Raw genomic sequence first — 16,800 nt, 5'->3', positions numbered from 1 at the left:
CCCTTGAGTACCTCTTATTAAAAATTGAAGTGTGGTCACAAAGCGTGGGTGTAGCGCGGTGGGTTAGGCCGGCTATAAGCATGCTCAGGACGTCCTACTCTGGTGGGTTAGGCCAGGGGTGGGAGTATGATTTCATGCTGTTTCTTTGAAAGGTCCTGTTATGTGATAACATTTTATGTTGGTTTTTTCTGGTCTTTCTTCTGTTACTTTGGTTGTCCTTTTTTCAAAAATCAAATCGTTTTTAGCTTGGGTTTGTCTTACGACTTTTTTGTGTTTTATTATTTCTTTCTTAGACTGTATAATAGTCTTCAAAAGAATAAATTATCCAGTTTTAAGCTGGGTTAATCGTGTTTGGGTACCGTTGGTTTTCTTTTCTTAGTCATGCTGTTATTTTATGATTTGTGGTGTTAAGTAAGCTGCGTTGGTTAGTTTGGTTTAGTATATAGTTCCTTTCCAACCGGGTTAAGGAAAAGTTTGAAACTTGTTATTGCTTGTTTGAGTTGTTGTTAGTGAAAACTTGAAACATAAAATCATTAATTTAACAATTCTTCGATGGCGAGCTGTGCGAGTTTGGATAGAATTCTTGTGCGAACGAATGAAAATATTGAAAAGGTTTGTACTGCTTTCTCATTTTATGAATTTATTGCTTAGAAATTGAATTTTACTGCTTTTGGGGAAGTTTAAAATTATAAATTTTTATCGCATTTAATTTTACTGCTTCTTGGGAAATAATTTATAAATAAAATTACTACATTGGGTATTGATTTTACTACCTTAATTAGTGCAAAAGATTTAGGAGTTTTATTATAAATTAACAAGTTTGTATTTTTATTTGTCTTTTTTCTGTTTTGTAGATGTTGTGGTGTGAAGACTAGAAGGATAAATTAAACATTGATAGAAAATGGTTAGAACAATTTTGAATTTATTAGTTAAAATTATTTGATTTCATATTTAACTTATTCATCTGGGAAAAAGCCACGTGGGAAGATGTTGTGAATCAAATCTGATGTCGTTAATAACTTGGCTAGTATGAGTATAACATTTTTAGTTTGTAGCAGTGGCCAAAGCAATTGAAGTGCGTTGATGGTGTTCAGTTCTTCTGTGCCTACTGCGAATTCATAAGGTGTGTGTTGAATTAGACTGTAAATTTTATGATTATATTTAGTATTATGAATAAATTCTAGTATGGGGATTTCGATAGGTTGGATGAATTCATGCAGGATAATGAAGGGTCTTGATTCTCCATCATTGAAGGTCTTCGTGATGGGACAGAATATATACATTTGGGTAACTGGATCGTAGTTGCGGAGGATGCCGTGGAGGTTAGTATTTTTAATGCAATATATAAAATTAAGAAAGAAAGGTGACGTGTATTTCGAGTTAATAAACTGAAAACGGTGGTTGGTTTGTCGTGATGGTGTGTGTAAATCAAAATGATTTTGAATAAAACGATAATATGTGTAAGTGTGCGTTTGTTTAGTGCGTAACGTTTTATCGTGGGAACAGTGCGAATTGCGCTCCTGTGGTGAAAAAAAGTGAAAGGTTAGTCAAAATAACTGAAATTTATCATAGAAGCTTTCATATGCTTGTATGTCAACTAGGTGGTAGATAAAGGGGGTTAGTATAGTTGTAGTAAGCTGTCCAATGAAGTGTTGTCATTAAAACGTGCTCATCAACAAAATTTTGTGTTTCATTAGTAGTGGTAGAAGTATTTAAGGTATATTGTGGAAATGAGGGTAGGGTTATTTGAAGGTAATTTTTTGTGTTTGTGTGATCTGGGTGGTTGGTATATTCTCTGGCTGTTCCGGGTTTGGTTGTAAATGGGTGATTTGGGAATTTTCGTTTAAAAGTGCGGTAAGCTCGGTTAGTGCTGGTAGGTGTTTCGGTGGATGTGAATGATTGAGCTAATGATGGAGTGTAATCTGAAAGTGGTGTAGGTGTTTGTGGATTTGATGCTGTTACTATTGATGATAGTTGATGTATCGTAAGAGTGTGGGGGTATGTTAATTGTTGTTTTAGTGTAATGAAATTGTCAAGTTCTTCGGAGATTTGAATATTATCTGGGGAGTTATTATGAGATCTGTCGAAATTAAATGGAGAATAGGATGGGGTTACTTGGGAAGCGTAAGAAGGAGTGGAAAGGGATGGGAGTGGATGAGTGGTTTGGATGGGTCGAAAGGGGGGTTTTGAAAAAGCTGAAGAGTTGGCCTGGATATGGGTAGAGGGAGATGGTTCGGAGTCTGCGAATTCGTCGGGATTTTCTACATCGGAGTTGTTAAATTGTGAGATGGTATCAAAAACTGAAATATCTGAGTTAGTATCAGAATTCATGCCTGATGGTGTATTAATAACTGGAGAATCGGGTGGCGGGAAAGCAAAAAGTGGGATAATTGGGATTTGAGTTTGGAGGTTGGCTGAGTGGGAATTTGAGCGATGGAGGGATCCAATTTGTCGGCTCATCGTGGGCTAAAAAAATGATTATTTTGAGACTGAAAAATGGTGGTATGAGGTTGTTCGATAATTTGTTCATATGTATTATCATTTTGTGAATGATGTGTCATTATGTGTTGAATGGGACTTTTTGTTGTATTTGGTCTGAAATTTGGATTATTTGAGATTGCTAGGTTTCGAAAATTTCGGGGAACTAATGATAGTGGATGGTTTTGTGGTAGGGTTGGTATCTGTGGTGCTGTAGGTATTGTATCTACATTATTATGTTCATCGTCATATGTGTTTGGTCTTGTGGATATTTTTGTATTATGTTCTTTTATTTGTGCATCTAGAAGTATTTTATTGATTGATGATGAGAATATTCCAAAAAATCCTGCAAATAATATACGTGCTACATTTGCTTGGCAGTTTACTTGTGTGTGTATAGCGCATGTCTTATAGATTTCTTTTAACAGTGAGAAAAGAAATCCTGAAATATTAAACATAGCGTATAAGATAGTTAATCTTTCTAAGATGTAATAGGGCCATCCTAGAAAGGCGAGAATTTCGTTTTTTAAGGTTACAAAACTGAAAATATTTATGGTGACATTTCTTGGAAAATTCTACAAATTGTGTAGTCTAATTTCATATCTAAGTGAATCTCATAATGTATATTATACCACAGTAGGTGCAATTCATTAGTGATAGTTCTTGTAACCGTGTGCTTTTACTGTCATATGGTTTTAGTTTTCCACCAGGTTGACCTTTGCTTTTCAGAAAGTTTACTGGGACGTATGATGTTCCTTCATTAATAGGATGACTTGTGGCGTAAGGGTTAAATTTCATTTTTCCATTGGTCATGTCGAAACCTTTTTCGTATTCGACAAGTATTTCAGAGTATTGTGTCTTATAAAGTGGATTGCGATATATACATGCAAATTCTGTTTCGTGATAGATTTGAAAAGGTGTCAATTTATTTTTGTATATCCTGAATGTTTTTGAAATCAGTGCTTTGTTTGTGAGATGGGTTCACTTGGTGGTATGTAATTGATTCAATAAAATATTTTTCATGAAATTTTTTCATTCGAGCATGTAGGTTGTATTTTTTTTCATAAATCTCGTGTGAGTTGTTTTTTTTTTCAAGTTGTATTTTCCAATCAAAAAACATAATTTCTTGATATCCTTTATTTTTTTTGTCTGCTTTGCAGTTTGAGGGATTATTCATTCCAATGTCTGGTATCCAGTGTTTATCGTGTAATCGTCCATGTGCGCCATTATATGGGTATTTTTCGTCTAATTGAACGTGTCCTAGATATTGTTTAAGTTCTGCTTGATGTACAGAATCGGCAAAGACTTGAAAATTTACTATGTTTCTGTCTGTGTTTTTATTTCTTGTTAGATTTATTCTGAGTAATTCGTTTTTGCAATTGTCGGTGCTTAGATGTAAAAGTCTCTTATGTTACTCTGGTAAAATGATTCGTGATCAAGTCGGTTTTTATTTCCGTTGGAAACTTGTGAACAATGTACTTTCTTTTCAGAAAATGTTGCTGTAAACTTATATCCTGCGACTGTTGTTGCTCGGGCTTTTGAATACAATGTTGCTATTACATTTGTAGTTTCTATAGCTTGTGGTTCTGTTTCGCATTGTGTTACTTGATTTATTGCATACTTGTGTAGTGTTTTTTGTTCGTTTTCTTCACAATCATAGAGTGTTACTAATAAATCCTGAGGTCCTGTGCGAGGAGGTGGATTTGTGTTTTGGTCGGAAAATATTAGAAAAAGGATGTGTTCAAATGTTAATATTTTTAGAACATACATAAATTGTTATGTATCCAATTGTGTTTTTTCTATATCTATCGTTTTTATATATTACTTCAGTTGTTATAAAAAGAGGAGGTAGTGATTGAGCTGTTAAATTTGATGGACTTAATGGATAGGGGTGTTGTACAATATTATTAAGTTTGCCTGTTATTTCAAACTTTAATTGAAGACTGTTTTGTTGGAGTATTTGAACGTTATGTTGTCGAATATCCTCGTGGATATCTTGTCTATATTGTAACCTATTGAGTGCCTAACTGTGGAGTCGGTGGTTTTCGTGATGTTGTCCGAATAATGGGGTAGGTGCTACGAATGTGTTCCAATCTAATCGTAGGGGTATATTCGTTGATTGTTCTCTGTATCGAGCGTCGAGGTTATTGGGAAAATTTAGAAGGAAAAATATTGGTGATATTTGACTTATTGATGGTGTCGAGGGGGGTGATAGTGTTTCTGGTAACGACGGTAGCGTTGTATCAGTAGAAATATCTATTGGTTCATTTACTATGTTCGGTTCACCTTGTGTATTTGAGTGTGTTGTCCAATATGGTGGTCTATCTTTGGTATCTGGGGGGTTAAAAGGATTTTCACGGATTTGTTCGGATGTTGGTGTTGAACCTAGATAGTCTGAAGGGAGATTTGGTGTGTTATTTTGTGAAGTGAGCGTAGGAGTGTCTGGTAATGTAATACTATGTTCGGTTCACCTTGTGTATTTGAGTGTGTTGTCCAATATGGTGGTCTTTCTTTGGTATCTGGGGGATTAAAAGGATTTTCACGGATTTGTTCGGATGTTGGTGTTGAACCTAGATAGTCTGAAGGGAGATTTGGTGTGTTATTTTGTGAAGTGAGCGTAGGAGTGTCTGGTAATGTAATACTAGAGCCTTCTGAGCTTGATGGTGTTGGGGATTGAGGTAGCTAAAAGTAACTCTGGAAGTTTGAAAATTTCTATTCCGTCCTGGGTGTACAATTTGTCTATTGACTTCAACTGTATTTTGATTTTGACTAATATGTCTTATTCGATTTAAATCCTGTGGTAATGTGGGGTACAAATTTAATGTTGGTTCACTTAGGGATGCTTGTCGCTGAACCGGTTCTAGTGGTTCGGATAAGCGGGCGTGTCGTTCTTCGAAAGTGTACGGGTTATCTTGAAAAAAAATGCGTGTGGATCTTTGACGGTTTTGGGTAGTTGTAAGTATGATTGGGTTTTCTTGGGAAGATGTCGGTGAACACTGTTTTGTTGGTGGTTGGTTAGCAATTTTGGAAATGTGTCCGATCAATCTGTTTCGTAGTGGGAAGATTTATGTTTATTGTAATATTCTTCGATGAAAAGAATTAAAAGAATTATTGCAAAGGCGAATGTGACTATTGCCTTTTTTACACATTTGCACATTGTCATAATTAGGGATGATAAAAATGTGATGAAAATTACGAACAGTAAAAAATTATCTGTTCTACTAAAAATGTTCGTATCATTTAAGTAGACTTTGAATTATCGTACCTGTGAATGTGGTCAATGATTTGGGAAGGTTGAAGATATATTTTAAATAAGGAGAAGAAAATTAAAAAATATTGCAAAAAATTATTAAAAGGATTATTAGGGCTTCAAAAGTTTCAATAAAACATATTAGCAAAAGTTTAAAAAGAATGAAAAATTTTATGAAAAGGTTTATGATTATATTTTTATATTGAGTATTGACTGTTAAAGAGAGAAGCATTTAGAAAAGATTCGTTCGTCGAATATTTTTTGAACTTCTGGGGCGAAATTCAAGTGTGGTTGGATTATTTATTGATTTTCTGACAAGTGGGTTGAGTTTTGTGAAAAATTGTTGGAGGCTAATTTTATGGTGCTCGGGAGGTCTTCTTTGCTTTGTTTTTGTTTTTTGGGTAATCTGGGGTATTTTTGAAATATTTGTACTTTAGGCCAAATTATTATGGTTCTTTTTTACTTTAGGCTAATTTGCCATTTTTGGTTGGAGGGTTTCTGAGGTCTAAGTTGGGAAAATATTGTTGATCTTTGCATTATTAGATAGGGGAGGGTTGTAATATTATGGTGGTGTTTATTTTAGTTGTCAAGTTTTAGCAAGTTGCTTATTTTTGACCTGGAGGTTGTAAAATTATAGTTATAGATATGTCTGGAGATTAATATTTATCAGCTAGAAGGTTTGTGTTAGAGATATTGAAGGTGACGGATTTGAGTGAATCCTATTGGCTGAATTTGAACTAGAATTGTTGCGTATGTTTCAGCATGTTATCTTGAAAATGTGAAAATTCAAAATGATTTAGAGGTGTACGAATTTTTGGCTTTAAAATTAAAGTTGTTGTTTTGAAATTCAACTTTCTCGAATATTGTAGATTGTGGGATGAATGTTTTGAAATTTTTACGTGGTTGATTTCTAAGTCGTGATAATTCTCTGTGTTTTGATTTTTCTATTTGTTCTTGTGGTAAGATTTTTTCTATCATTTTCCTGTTTTTTCTTTCTTTTTGAGATATTTTTGGGTCTGGTGTTTTTTATAATTTTATGAGTTGTGTTTTGTTTTTGATTTTGTTTATGATGAATGTCGTCATGTGCATTTGTTTCTTGTTTTGTATATGTATTGTTTTGAATAACTTTTAAACCTGTAGAAGAATATAATTGAGTTAATTCGCGTAATGCGTATTCTTTTGGGTATTAAGATAATAAATTGTTACGATGTTGAACAATTTCTTTTTTGGTTGAGTCTGTGAGTTTGTAAGTTACTTCAGTGGGTTTGGCAATTATTTGGTATGATCTTTTTCGAAGTGGTTGTAATTTTTTGGAGATTCCTTTTTGTGTAGTAAAATAAGGTATTAAGACAAATGTTCCAATTTTAAAATCTGTGGCTGGCATAAAACGTGAATTAAATTTGTTGTTAAAGTTTTGCCTTTGTAACATTTACTTTGTTACTTTTTGGTAGATTTCATTGTGCTTTTTATCTCTATTTAAAATCCATTCGGTATGTGTGCCGGATGCTAATTTGAGAATTTGTGGGTGATGAAAATGATCTTCATCATAGGTGTGTAATGGTAGATTATAGCATATTGAATCTTTATTTGGTTTGCAATGACCTTGTCCGTTTTTGTGAGCATTTGCTGTGAACATAATTAGTTTTTTTATGGTTTTTGATTAAAAATCATTTCATATAGTGACATTCCTAAAGTTGTCGTTTTTTGTGAATTGTATGATAAGGGAAATAATTTTACATCTGCTGACCATTCTGTGTATCGTGTATCATTTCCATTAATTATACATCTAAGATATTCCTGTATTGAACGGTTCTTACTTTCGACTAAACCATTTGTCCAAGGTGCATGAGATGTACTTGGTTTATCTTTAATGTTGTATAAGTGGCATAATGTGATAATTTCAATATTAATAAATCCTGTAACGTTGTCTGTAACTAGGATTTCGGGTAATACGAATTTAGATATCCATTGTTCGTAATGTCTTGTGTAAGTTCAAAAATCATTACAATGTGGTACTGGGTTGAGTGCTACAAAGTGCGTGAATGCATTAACAATGACCATAATATAGGAGTTTCCTTCAGATGATGGTGAAATTGGTCCTTTTGTGTCGATTGAAGTTCTATGGTTGAAATATAAACTTTGTCCTTTAAAATCTTTTTTCTGTGCTATTTTTTTTTTGATTTGGATAAGGTTTGTTCAATTGACTTATTATACAATCATTGCATAATACTTTTATCCAAATTGGGGCATTTGGAAAATAAAAATTTTGTGTGAAGTTCGAGTATGTCTTTTCTGATCCGGAGTGTCCTTTTGTATTTTGTGTATGTGAGATGTTAAAAGCTATTAAAATCATACTTAAGGGATGACAGGGAACTTTAGAATAATCTAATTGATATTCTAAAAGATCTGTATTTTCATTGATGGTTGTGTTATTAAATTTTCGGAATATCGGAGTATTGTTTTCTTTCCTAAAATTGTGGTATCAGCTTTTGCTGGTTTTGTTTTATTTTTGTGCCATCATTTGAGTTGTCTAATTACTGGGTCAAAAATTTGGTATTGTTTTAAAAGTTCAAGTGTAATTTTTTCTGTTGGTGGGAGAAAAATATTATCAAATTCTAGTTTTGATAGGGGAATTGTGTCAAGTGGGTCATGGAGGTTAAAAACTTGATTTATTGTGTATTTTGAATCATTTGTTTGTAGTCCTGATGAATTTATTTTATCGGTCAATTTTTCTTTTTCAATTAATGGAAAAAGGTCTTTTTTATGCGGTTGTTGTTTTATTTTTTTTATTGAGTTTTATTTTTTATCCATTGTGAGTATGGAATTGGTTTAAAGGTAGATGTACCTAATAAATCAACTTCATAGTGATTATTTTGGCAATCTAGGTAGAGTGTAAAAGGTTGTAAATTGTTAATTTGTGATTGATCAATGTCAGTTTTTACTGCGTATTGGCATTCTAATCGGGGTGATGTTTCATCTTTTGCGAGATAGAATTTGATATTTTTTGGTAATTCAACTGTAGTTTTTGGTTTGCAATGACCTTGTGCGTTTTTGTGAGCATTTGCTGTGAACATAATTAGTTTTCTTGGTTTTTGATTAATAATCATTTCATATAGTGACATTCCTAAAGTTGTCGTTATTTGTGAATTGTATGATAAGGGAAATAATTTTACATCTGCTGACCATTCTGTGTATCGTGTATCATTTCCATTAATGATACATCTAAAATATTCCTGTATTGAACGGTTCTTACCTTCGACTAAACCATTTGTCCAAGGTGCATGAGATGTACGTGGCTTATGTTTAATGTTGTATAAGTGGCATAGTGTGATAATTTCAATATTAATAAATTCTGTACCGTTGTCTGTAACTAGGATTTCGGGTAATACGAATTTAGATATCCATTGTTCGTAAAGTCTATTTTTGATAGGGGGACTGTGTCAGGTGGATCATGGAGGTTAAAAACTTGATTTATTGTGTATTTTGAATCATTTGTTTGTGGACCTGATGAATTTATTTTATCGGTCAAATTTTTTTTTTTCAATTAATGGAAAAAGGTCTTTTTTATGCGGTTGCTGTTTTATTTTTTTTTTGTTGAGTTTTATTTTTTATCCAATGTGAGTATGGAACTGGTTTAAAGGTAGATGTACATAATAAATCAACTTCATAGTGATTATTTTGGAAATCTAGGTAGAGTGTAAAAGGTTGTAGATTGTTAGTTTGTGATTGATCAATGTCAGTTTTTACTGCGTATTGGCATTCTAATCGGGGTGATGTTTCATCTTTTGCGAGATAGAATTTGATATTTTTTGGTAATTCAACTGTAGTTTTTGGTTTGCAATGACCTTGTGCGTTTTTGTGAGCAATTGCTGTGAACATAATTAGTTTTCTTGAGTTTTATTTTTTATCCATTGTGAGTATGGAATTGGTTTAAAGGTAAATGTACCTAATAAATCAACTTCATAGTGATTATTTTGGCAATCTAGGTAGAGTGTAAAAGGTTGTAAATTGTTAATTTGTGATTGATCAATGTCAGTTTTTACTGCGTATTGGCATTCTAATCGGGGTGATGTTTCATCTTTTGCGAGATAGAATTTGATATTTTTTGGTAATTCAACTGTAGTTTTTCGTGTTAGAAGTTCAGGTGGCGTTTTTCTACTTAAAGTATCTGGTAACGCAAGGTTTTTTTCCTGCTGTCAAACTATATGTAGGTTTGGAAATTTCATTAGAATTAGTTGAAATCTATAAACTCTATGATATGGATTTGATTTTTGTGTAAAGAGAAATATAATTGATTTGTGATCTGTGAATAGAACTGTTGGGTGTTTTGATCCAAGTATCAGAAATTCATATTCTGTAAGTGTATAAATTATAGCTGTGCATTGTATCTGGTGATGCAAGGTATCTGGTGATGTATCTGGTAATGCAAGGTTTTTTCCTGCTGTCCAATTTATATGTAAGTTTGGGAATTTCATTAAAATTAATTGAAATCTATCAACTCTATGATTAAGATTCGATTTTTGTGTGAAAAGGAATATAATTGGTTTGTGATCTTTAAATAAAACTGTTGGGTGTTTTGATCCAAGTATCAGAAATTCGTATTTTGTAAGTGTGTATATTATAGCTGTACATTCTCTCATTAGAGTAGAGAGTCGTAGCTCGGCTTGTGTGAATAATCGTGAATTTGCTGGTATAAGATTCATTTTATTTGTTCCACTATGTGATTGTAATAATGCTGCACCGATGCCAAAATTTGAAGCATCGCACATTGCATAGAATGGTTGGTTTGGATATGGAATTGTGTTTGAGATTTGTTCTGTCAAAAGTTTTTTAATTTCTTCAAATCGTGTTTGATGTTCAGTGGTCCATTCAAAATTATTTTCTTGTCTGAGGATGTTATAGAAGGGTCTTAAGCATAATTGCATTTTATAAACATAATAACTTAAGAAATTCAACATGCCAAGGAATTCTTGGAATTTCTTTTTATTTGTAGGTGGTTGAAAATTTTGAATTGCATCAATGCGTGATTTTAATGGAGTGATAGTGTTTCGTTCAATATGATGTCCTAAAAATTTAACGCGTGTTAAGAAGAAATGTGATTTATCGGGGGCTGCTTTCAGATTTTCGTTCTGAAGTATTTTATGATAGTGTTCCAAAACTGTAAACATTTCGTCTTTAGTTTTTGATTGCATGAAAACAACATCTAAATATGTGGTTGCATTTTTCTTGAGTATGAAAGCTGAAAAATTGGGTCTAAAAATTTCACTCATGAAAGCTGAAAAAGCTGCTGGTCCTATGGATATTCCATAGAATAATCGATTAAATTCGTATTGTTGATTTCCAATAACAAATTGTGTTAATCGTCGTGATTGTTCATCTAGTGGCATTTGATTGTAAGCACTATTCATGTCTGCGGTTGTGAAGTACTTACCATTTATCTTTGTTAAGATAACTTGTATTGGTTCAATGGGCCAATTACATTTTGATTCGTCAATTAGTGAATTGAGATATCTAGCGTCTAAAACTATTTTTAGTGATTCACCTTTTGCTAGAATGATAACAGGGTTGATGAATGATTTACTTTTTGGTTGTTCTTCTTTTTTTACTGGTGATATAATTTCGTATTGTTCTAAGATATCAAGTAAAATTTTTAACTTGTCGTGTAAGTGAATCGGTACTTTACTTGCTCTTGGTTTTTTGAAAACTGCGGCAGGTTTTATTGGAAGGTGTAGTGATGAATTAATTTTTCCAACGTCAAATTTTGATGTTGCGTAGATTGTTGAATATTTTATCAGTTGTTTAGCTAATTTGTCAATTTCATTTTGCGTTATTTGCGAATGTTGAAAATTAAACATTGTTAAAAATTTTTGTTGTTCTTTTGTATAATTTGTTATATTAAATGTTGGTTTAAAATATGGTGTTTTTGTAAAGTAATCTGCATTCCTTTTTTCTTTATTTACTATCTTATTTATGGATAATTCTTCGTCAAGAATTGTTGATTGACAAATATCTAATAGTTGTAATATATATTATTTACTCGATATGCTACTTCATTTATAAATGAAGTTGTAGCATTTGTTTCACAATATCCTAAGAGTCCTAAGGGTAATGTTATTTGATATGGTGTTTTGTTATACAAGTGTAGTGAAATAATATCGGATTTTGTGTTTTTCAAGTATTTTATGGATGAGATTGTAATTTTGAAGAATTTGTGAATGGGTTTGAATTCGAAATCTGACATTAAAAGTTGTTAATTGTTTTGACTTTTGTCATTCTGATGAACTTGTTTTATTGAAAAATTTTATACGTTTCCTGATAGTGGTTTCAAGTGTTTCCGTTCTTGATTATAAATGGGGTAACACTTTGAGAAAAATGGTGGCTGTTTGTTTAATCTTTGAAAGAATGTTAAGGCTGTGTTTTTCGTTTTTGTATATTTATCTTTGATATTGATTTTACTATTTAAGATGTTTATTGTTGGTATATATTTAGTTATAAACGGTATGCCAATGATATTGTGTTTAATATCAGTAATATGAAAAGTTTGTTTGAATGGCTTGTTCAAAATCTTGTTTTGTTCCATTGTTCTTGTGGGAACAAGGAATAGTTGCATTTTTCCATAATTTACTAATGTTGATCCTTGTGCTGTTGCTAATTTACTAGATGTTTCAAGAGGTGTTAAATTCGGATGCAGTGTTTTGATTTCATTCCATGTGGAATTGTTAATGATACTTGATTCTGCTCCTGAGTCGATTAAAAAATCAATTTCAAGATCTGGTGGTTGAAATTCTTTACTTCTTGGACTCTCTAAGAGAAATGGGATTGTCCAAATTTTTTCTCTCGGTTGTTCTTTTTGATAAATATGTTTTGTTTTTGAGCATTGTACTTCGTCTTTTTTATCAGGTTTAATTACAGTGTTAATTTCGTTTACTTCTTGTGTAGTTCGTGTATTACTATTAATGGGTCGAGTGTAATAATCATGAAGAAGTTCCAATTGATTTTCGTTTATGTGTGAACTAAAGGGTTGTTCATATATGATAGGTTCATAGTCGTTTTCGACTGTTATCATATTTACTGAGATGGTATTATGTGTATCACTTTCAGTATCTGTTGATTCACAATTAATGTGGTTTAAGTGTAATTCATTATTTTCTGTGTTATCAATACATGGGGGGTCTGAAGTTGTTTCTTCATTTGTTTGTACTTGATTGATTTGTCTTTGATGCTTTGATGTGTTACTTCTGTATCGATGTTTAGAATCGGGGTAACGGTTATTATTCCTATGGGGTGACTGGGAATAGTTTCTGTATCTATTGTTGCAGCTTGAGTTTCGGTTTCGTGAATTATTTTGTGATCTGTCATGATAATTATCATTTGATATTTGGCTATTTGATCTATTATATGAGTTGTTCCTTAATCTGTTGTTTGGATAGTTCTGATTTCGATTGTTGGAATAACTTCTATTCCTATTGTTTGAATAGTTTCTATTTATGTTGTATGATGATTTTCGTGATCTATTGTTGGAATAGTGTCTATTCGTTGGGTTTGAATTGGAACTGGATGCAGAAACAAATTCTGTTGTGTTTGAATTCGATCGTGAATAGTTATTTCTATTTTGGTTATTTTGGCTATTCGATCGACTATATCTATTTTGTGAGAAAATTTCGTGAATTTTTTTGTTCGGGCGATCTACCTCTATAACTGGAGTTATATAGTGATTGATTTCTTGTATAATTTGAGTCGCCTGGAAGTGATTTTCCAGAGCTATTATTACTGTGTATATTCTTGTTTGGTAGGTTTTGACCTTTTTTCACATATTGTTAGAATGACTTGTTTGGTTCTTTGTGCTTTTGAGGTTTATTCTGATTGCCTTTTTAATTTTGTCTACATTCGGCAATAGTGTGTCCGTATCGTCGGCAATAATTACACCATTTGTTGAAAGATGGTTTACCTTCAAAGTTTGGGTTCTTTTCATAGATGTTTAATATTTCAGTGATTTTTTCAATCAGGTCTATATCTGGTCCTTGTATGTTATTTATATGTGTAGTATTTGTTTCGATCCGATTAACATACTGTAGTTTTAGATTTTCTGTTTCAATTGTGATTTCTGCTTGTTCTAGTTTATCTACTAATTTTCTAAAATCAAAGTCTGGTTCTCGAATTGAGGAAGGATGAGATGCTCTCTTTTTTATAGCTATTTTCCTTAATTGAGGTGTTAAGGTCATCAAAAAAAATTCTGTCATTTTTGTGTTTTTGTAATCATGTGTATTGAGTGATTATGCTTTTCGAACTAGTGTTTCGATTCGAACTGCTAATTGTTTAATTGTTTCATTTGGTAATCTGCGAATTTCGTTGCATAAAACTCTTTGATGTTGTTTGTTTCTTTCAGAAACAAACATTTTTGAAAATTCTTGTGTGAATCTTTTCCAATCTGATTTTATGTCTATAGGTAGTACTGAAAACCAATTTTGGGCTGCGCCATCTAGTGTTGTTTGTATTAACGCTGAGCGTCTATGTATCCAATTTTGATGGAGTGGCGTATTAATTGGTTCGGGTCCTATATTTAAAATTAAATTTGCTGTGACTGCATTTAGGTAATCTTCTACCAAGTATTCAGGGTCTGTTCCAGTGAATACCATTAATGGTTTATTGGATGTTATTGACGACCCTCCCATTAAATATGGATTCATCGTCATTTGGAGTGACTCTGCGGCGTTTGGTGTTTGCGGGAAAATTGTAAGTTGGTTTTTTGTTATTTCATGTTGTTGTAGGTAATTCTGCATTTGAGTTGGTTGGCAAGAATGCATAGTCATTGGGTTTTGTGATTGTATAGTTTGAAAAGAGTGTGCGTTAATTGAGTTTTGTATATGCATTGGTTGTTGATTCTGCATATCTGCTAGATTTTGTGGATAAATCTTCATATTTTGGGATGGTTGAGATTGTCGCGGTCTTTGTGTGCGATATTCTTTAGTATATGGTGCAAAAATGTCTGGTTGATGATAATCATCATCATCAGATGATAAGTAATTTGTGTAATAAGGTGTTTGTTGTTTATTCCTATTTTGTTGAAAAAATCGGTAATTTTCACTATAATCCTGTGGAGGGTGTGGATTATCTTGGAAATTTACTAAATTGGTCGATGTATTTGGAAGATTCCAATAATGAGAAAATACGTGGTTTAGGTTTTGCATATTTTTTGGGGGGGTTGATTTGTTTTTGACTGATTTACATAATTATAGTTGTTCTGCAAAACTGTTTCTTGTGAACGTTTTTCGTGTTTTTGACGGTTTTGTCATTAGTCTATATGTCTGATAGTCCATATGTGAATATTTTGGAGCAACCGAAGGTTTAACGGTCTATTGTAAGGTTACTTGTGGTAGTGTTGTATTTTTATTTCTCGGTGTTGTGAGGTTTGGACGTATTGGTGAGATACATTGTTGTGTAGTTGTTACTGCTGTTTGAACTATTTCTTCATTCACGAAGTTTGATTGTGTTTGAATATCTTGTTGTGTAGATTTCTAGTTCCATTGAGATTTTCATGATGTATAACTGTTGAATTTAAGCTGTTATTTCGTGTATCAGTTAAAAATGTATTACAATTTAAAGGTGTTGCGTCACTCGTTAATGGTATTACTCTTACATAATCTCTGTGGAAAGATATTGTACTTTTTGCTTGACTCGAGTTATCTTGTGGAATATTTAGAAATGCTGGATGAGACCATTCAGGGTCCCAAACGTAATCTGATTGTTCTGCAATGGCAGTGTCGTCATTGGTACTTTGGGGTCTAAAGGTTTTTCTTGCTTGTTCAATTAGGTCGATATTATGTGTAAAATAATCAATTTTAAACCAAGCTAGTAATTTTTGTAAATCATGTTTAGTGTTTTGTGAGACATCATTATTGGTAAAATTTTCACGGATTGCATTTAAAAATGTTGAAAATGCGACGCTTTCGTTTCTTACTTTTGTATGTTTTGATGTTTGGACTGGTGATGTACTTTGAGCTTCTGTTCTTTCTAATATAGATAAATAAGTATATATTAATGCAAAAACTTCGTTGGTGAATATTGAGTTTGCTCTCTGTGAGTTTTGATATTGTATGCTTTTGATATATTCTGTGAACACTTTTGAAAATTCTAAATCAATATCGTCTGTTCAGATAATATATTTACCATGAAGTGGTTTTGGTGTACTGATTTCTATGGTGTAGATTCCGTATTGTTGTGTTAGGTTACATATCTCTTTCAAATAATGTTCAATAATTGTCTTTTGATTTTTATATCTGGGAATTCTGATTTGCATGGACTGATTCCTGGTTCAAACAAATTTACGAGTAAATTTTTGCAAAATCGTGTTTGTCCTCTATCACTGAGTGAATTTATAACAAATGGGAAAACTGCTTCTTCGTCTGGACTTTCGTCTCTTAGAGTGTTGCTCATTTTTTCGTTTCATGACTGTTAATATATAATTATCAATATGTCTAATTGGTTGATTCCAATTGTATAGATGTACTGGTTTGTGTTTGTATAGCGTTTTTATTCTTCTTTTTCCTCTTTTTGATGAGTTTGAAGTTGTTTCTGAATCGAAAACAATGATTGATCATGGATTGGGCAATTTTTTATTTACTGATTCTTTTAATTTGTATAGTGGGTCTAGACTACTGACTTCTGATTCGGAGAATGCATTTCTATTTTTTGAAAATCTTTTTCGTGTTATCTGTCTTTGTTTACTTATAACTTTTCTTTTTATTGTTTGTCGTTTTGTTCGAATGTATCCAACTGTTTGTGTATGCAGGGATATTACAAGATTGTTTTTTTGGTTTTCTATTTCACAATTGTGTAATACCATTGTTTGTTTATTTCCTAAATTTTTCAATGACAAAAGGTTTAGGATGAAGGATGCAAGAAGTTATAAGTGATTTTAATTTTCCTCGACTGTTAACCCTTACAATTTTTTGGTTAGCTTAACCTGGGTCTTTTTGTTCAGGGTTAGAGAGAAAAGTATATCAATTCCGAAGAATGATTTTTAATTTCTCGTGGCTAGTCTAAGTTAAGTTGTTAACTTACTTAATCTTACT

At 32.3% G+C, this 16,800-nt stretch overlaps 1 protein-coding gene across 3 annotated transcripts in view; it reads left to right on the top strand.

Moving 5' to 3' along the window:
* Positions 1–16,800, top strand: part of LOC134846267 (alkaline ceramidase 2-like) — a 56,296-nt gene that overhangs the window by 10,898 nt on the left and 28,598 nt on the right. The gene's annotated exons all lie outside the window — the stretch shown is intronic.

The sequence above is a fragment of the Symsagittifera roscoffensis genome, chromosome 1 (assembly GCF_963678635.1).
Source record: "Symsagittifera roscoffensis chromosome 1, txSymRosc1.1, whole genome shotgun sequence".
Classification (NCBI taxonomy): Eukaryota; Metazoa; Xenacoelomorpha; order Acoela; family Convolutidae; genus Symsagittifera; species Symsagittifera roscoffensis.
This window is presented reverse-complemented; position numbering and strand designations above follow the sequence as displayed.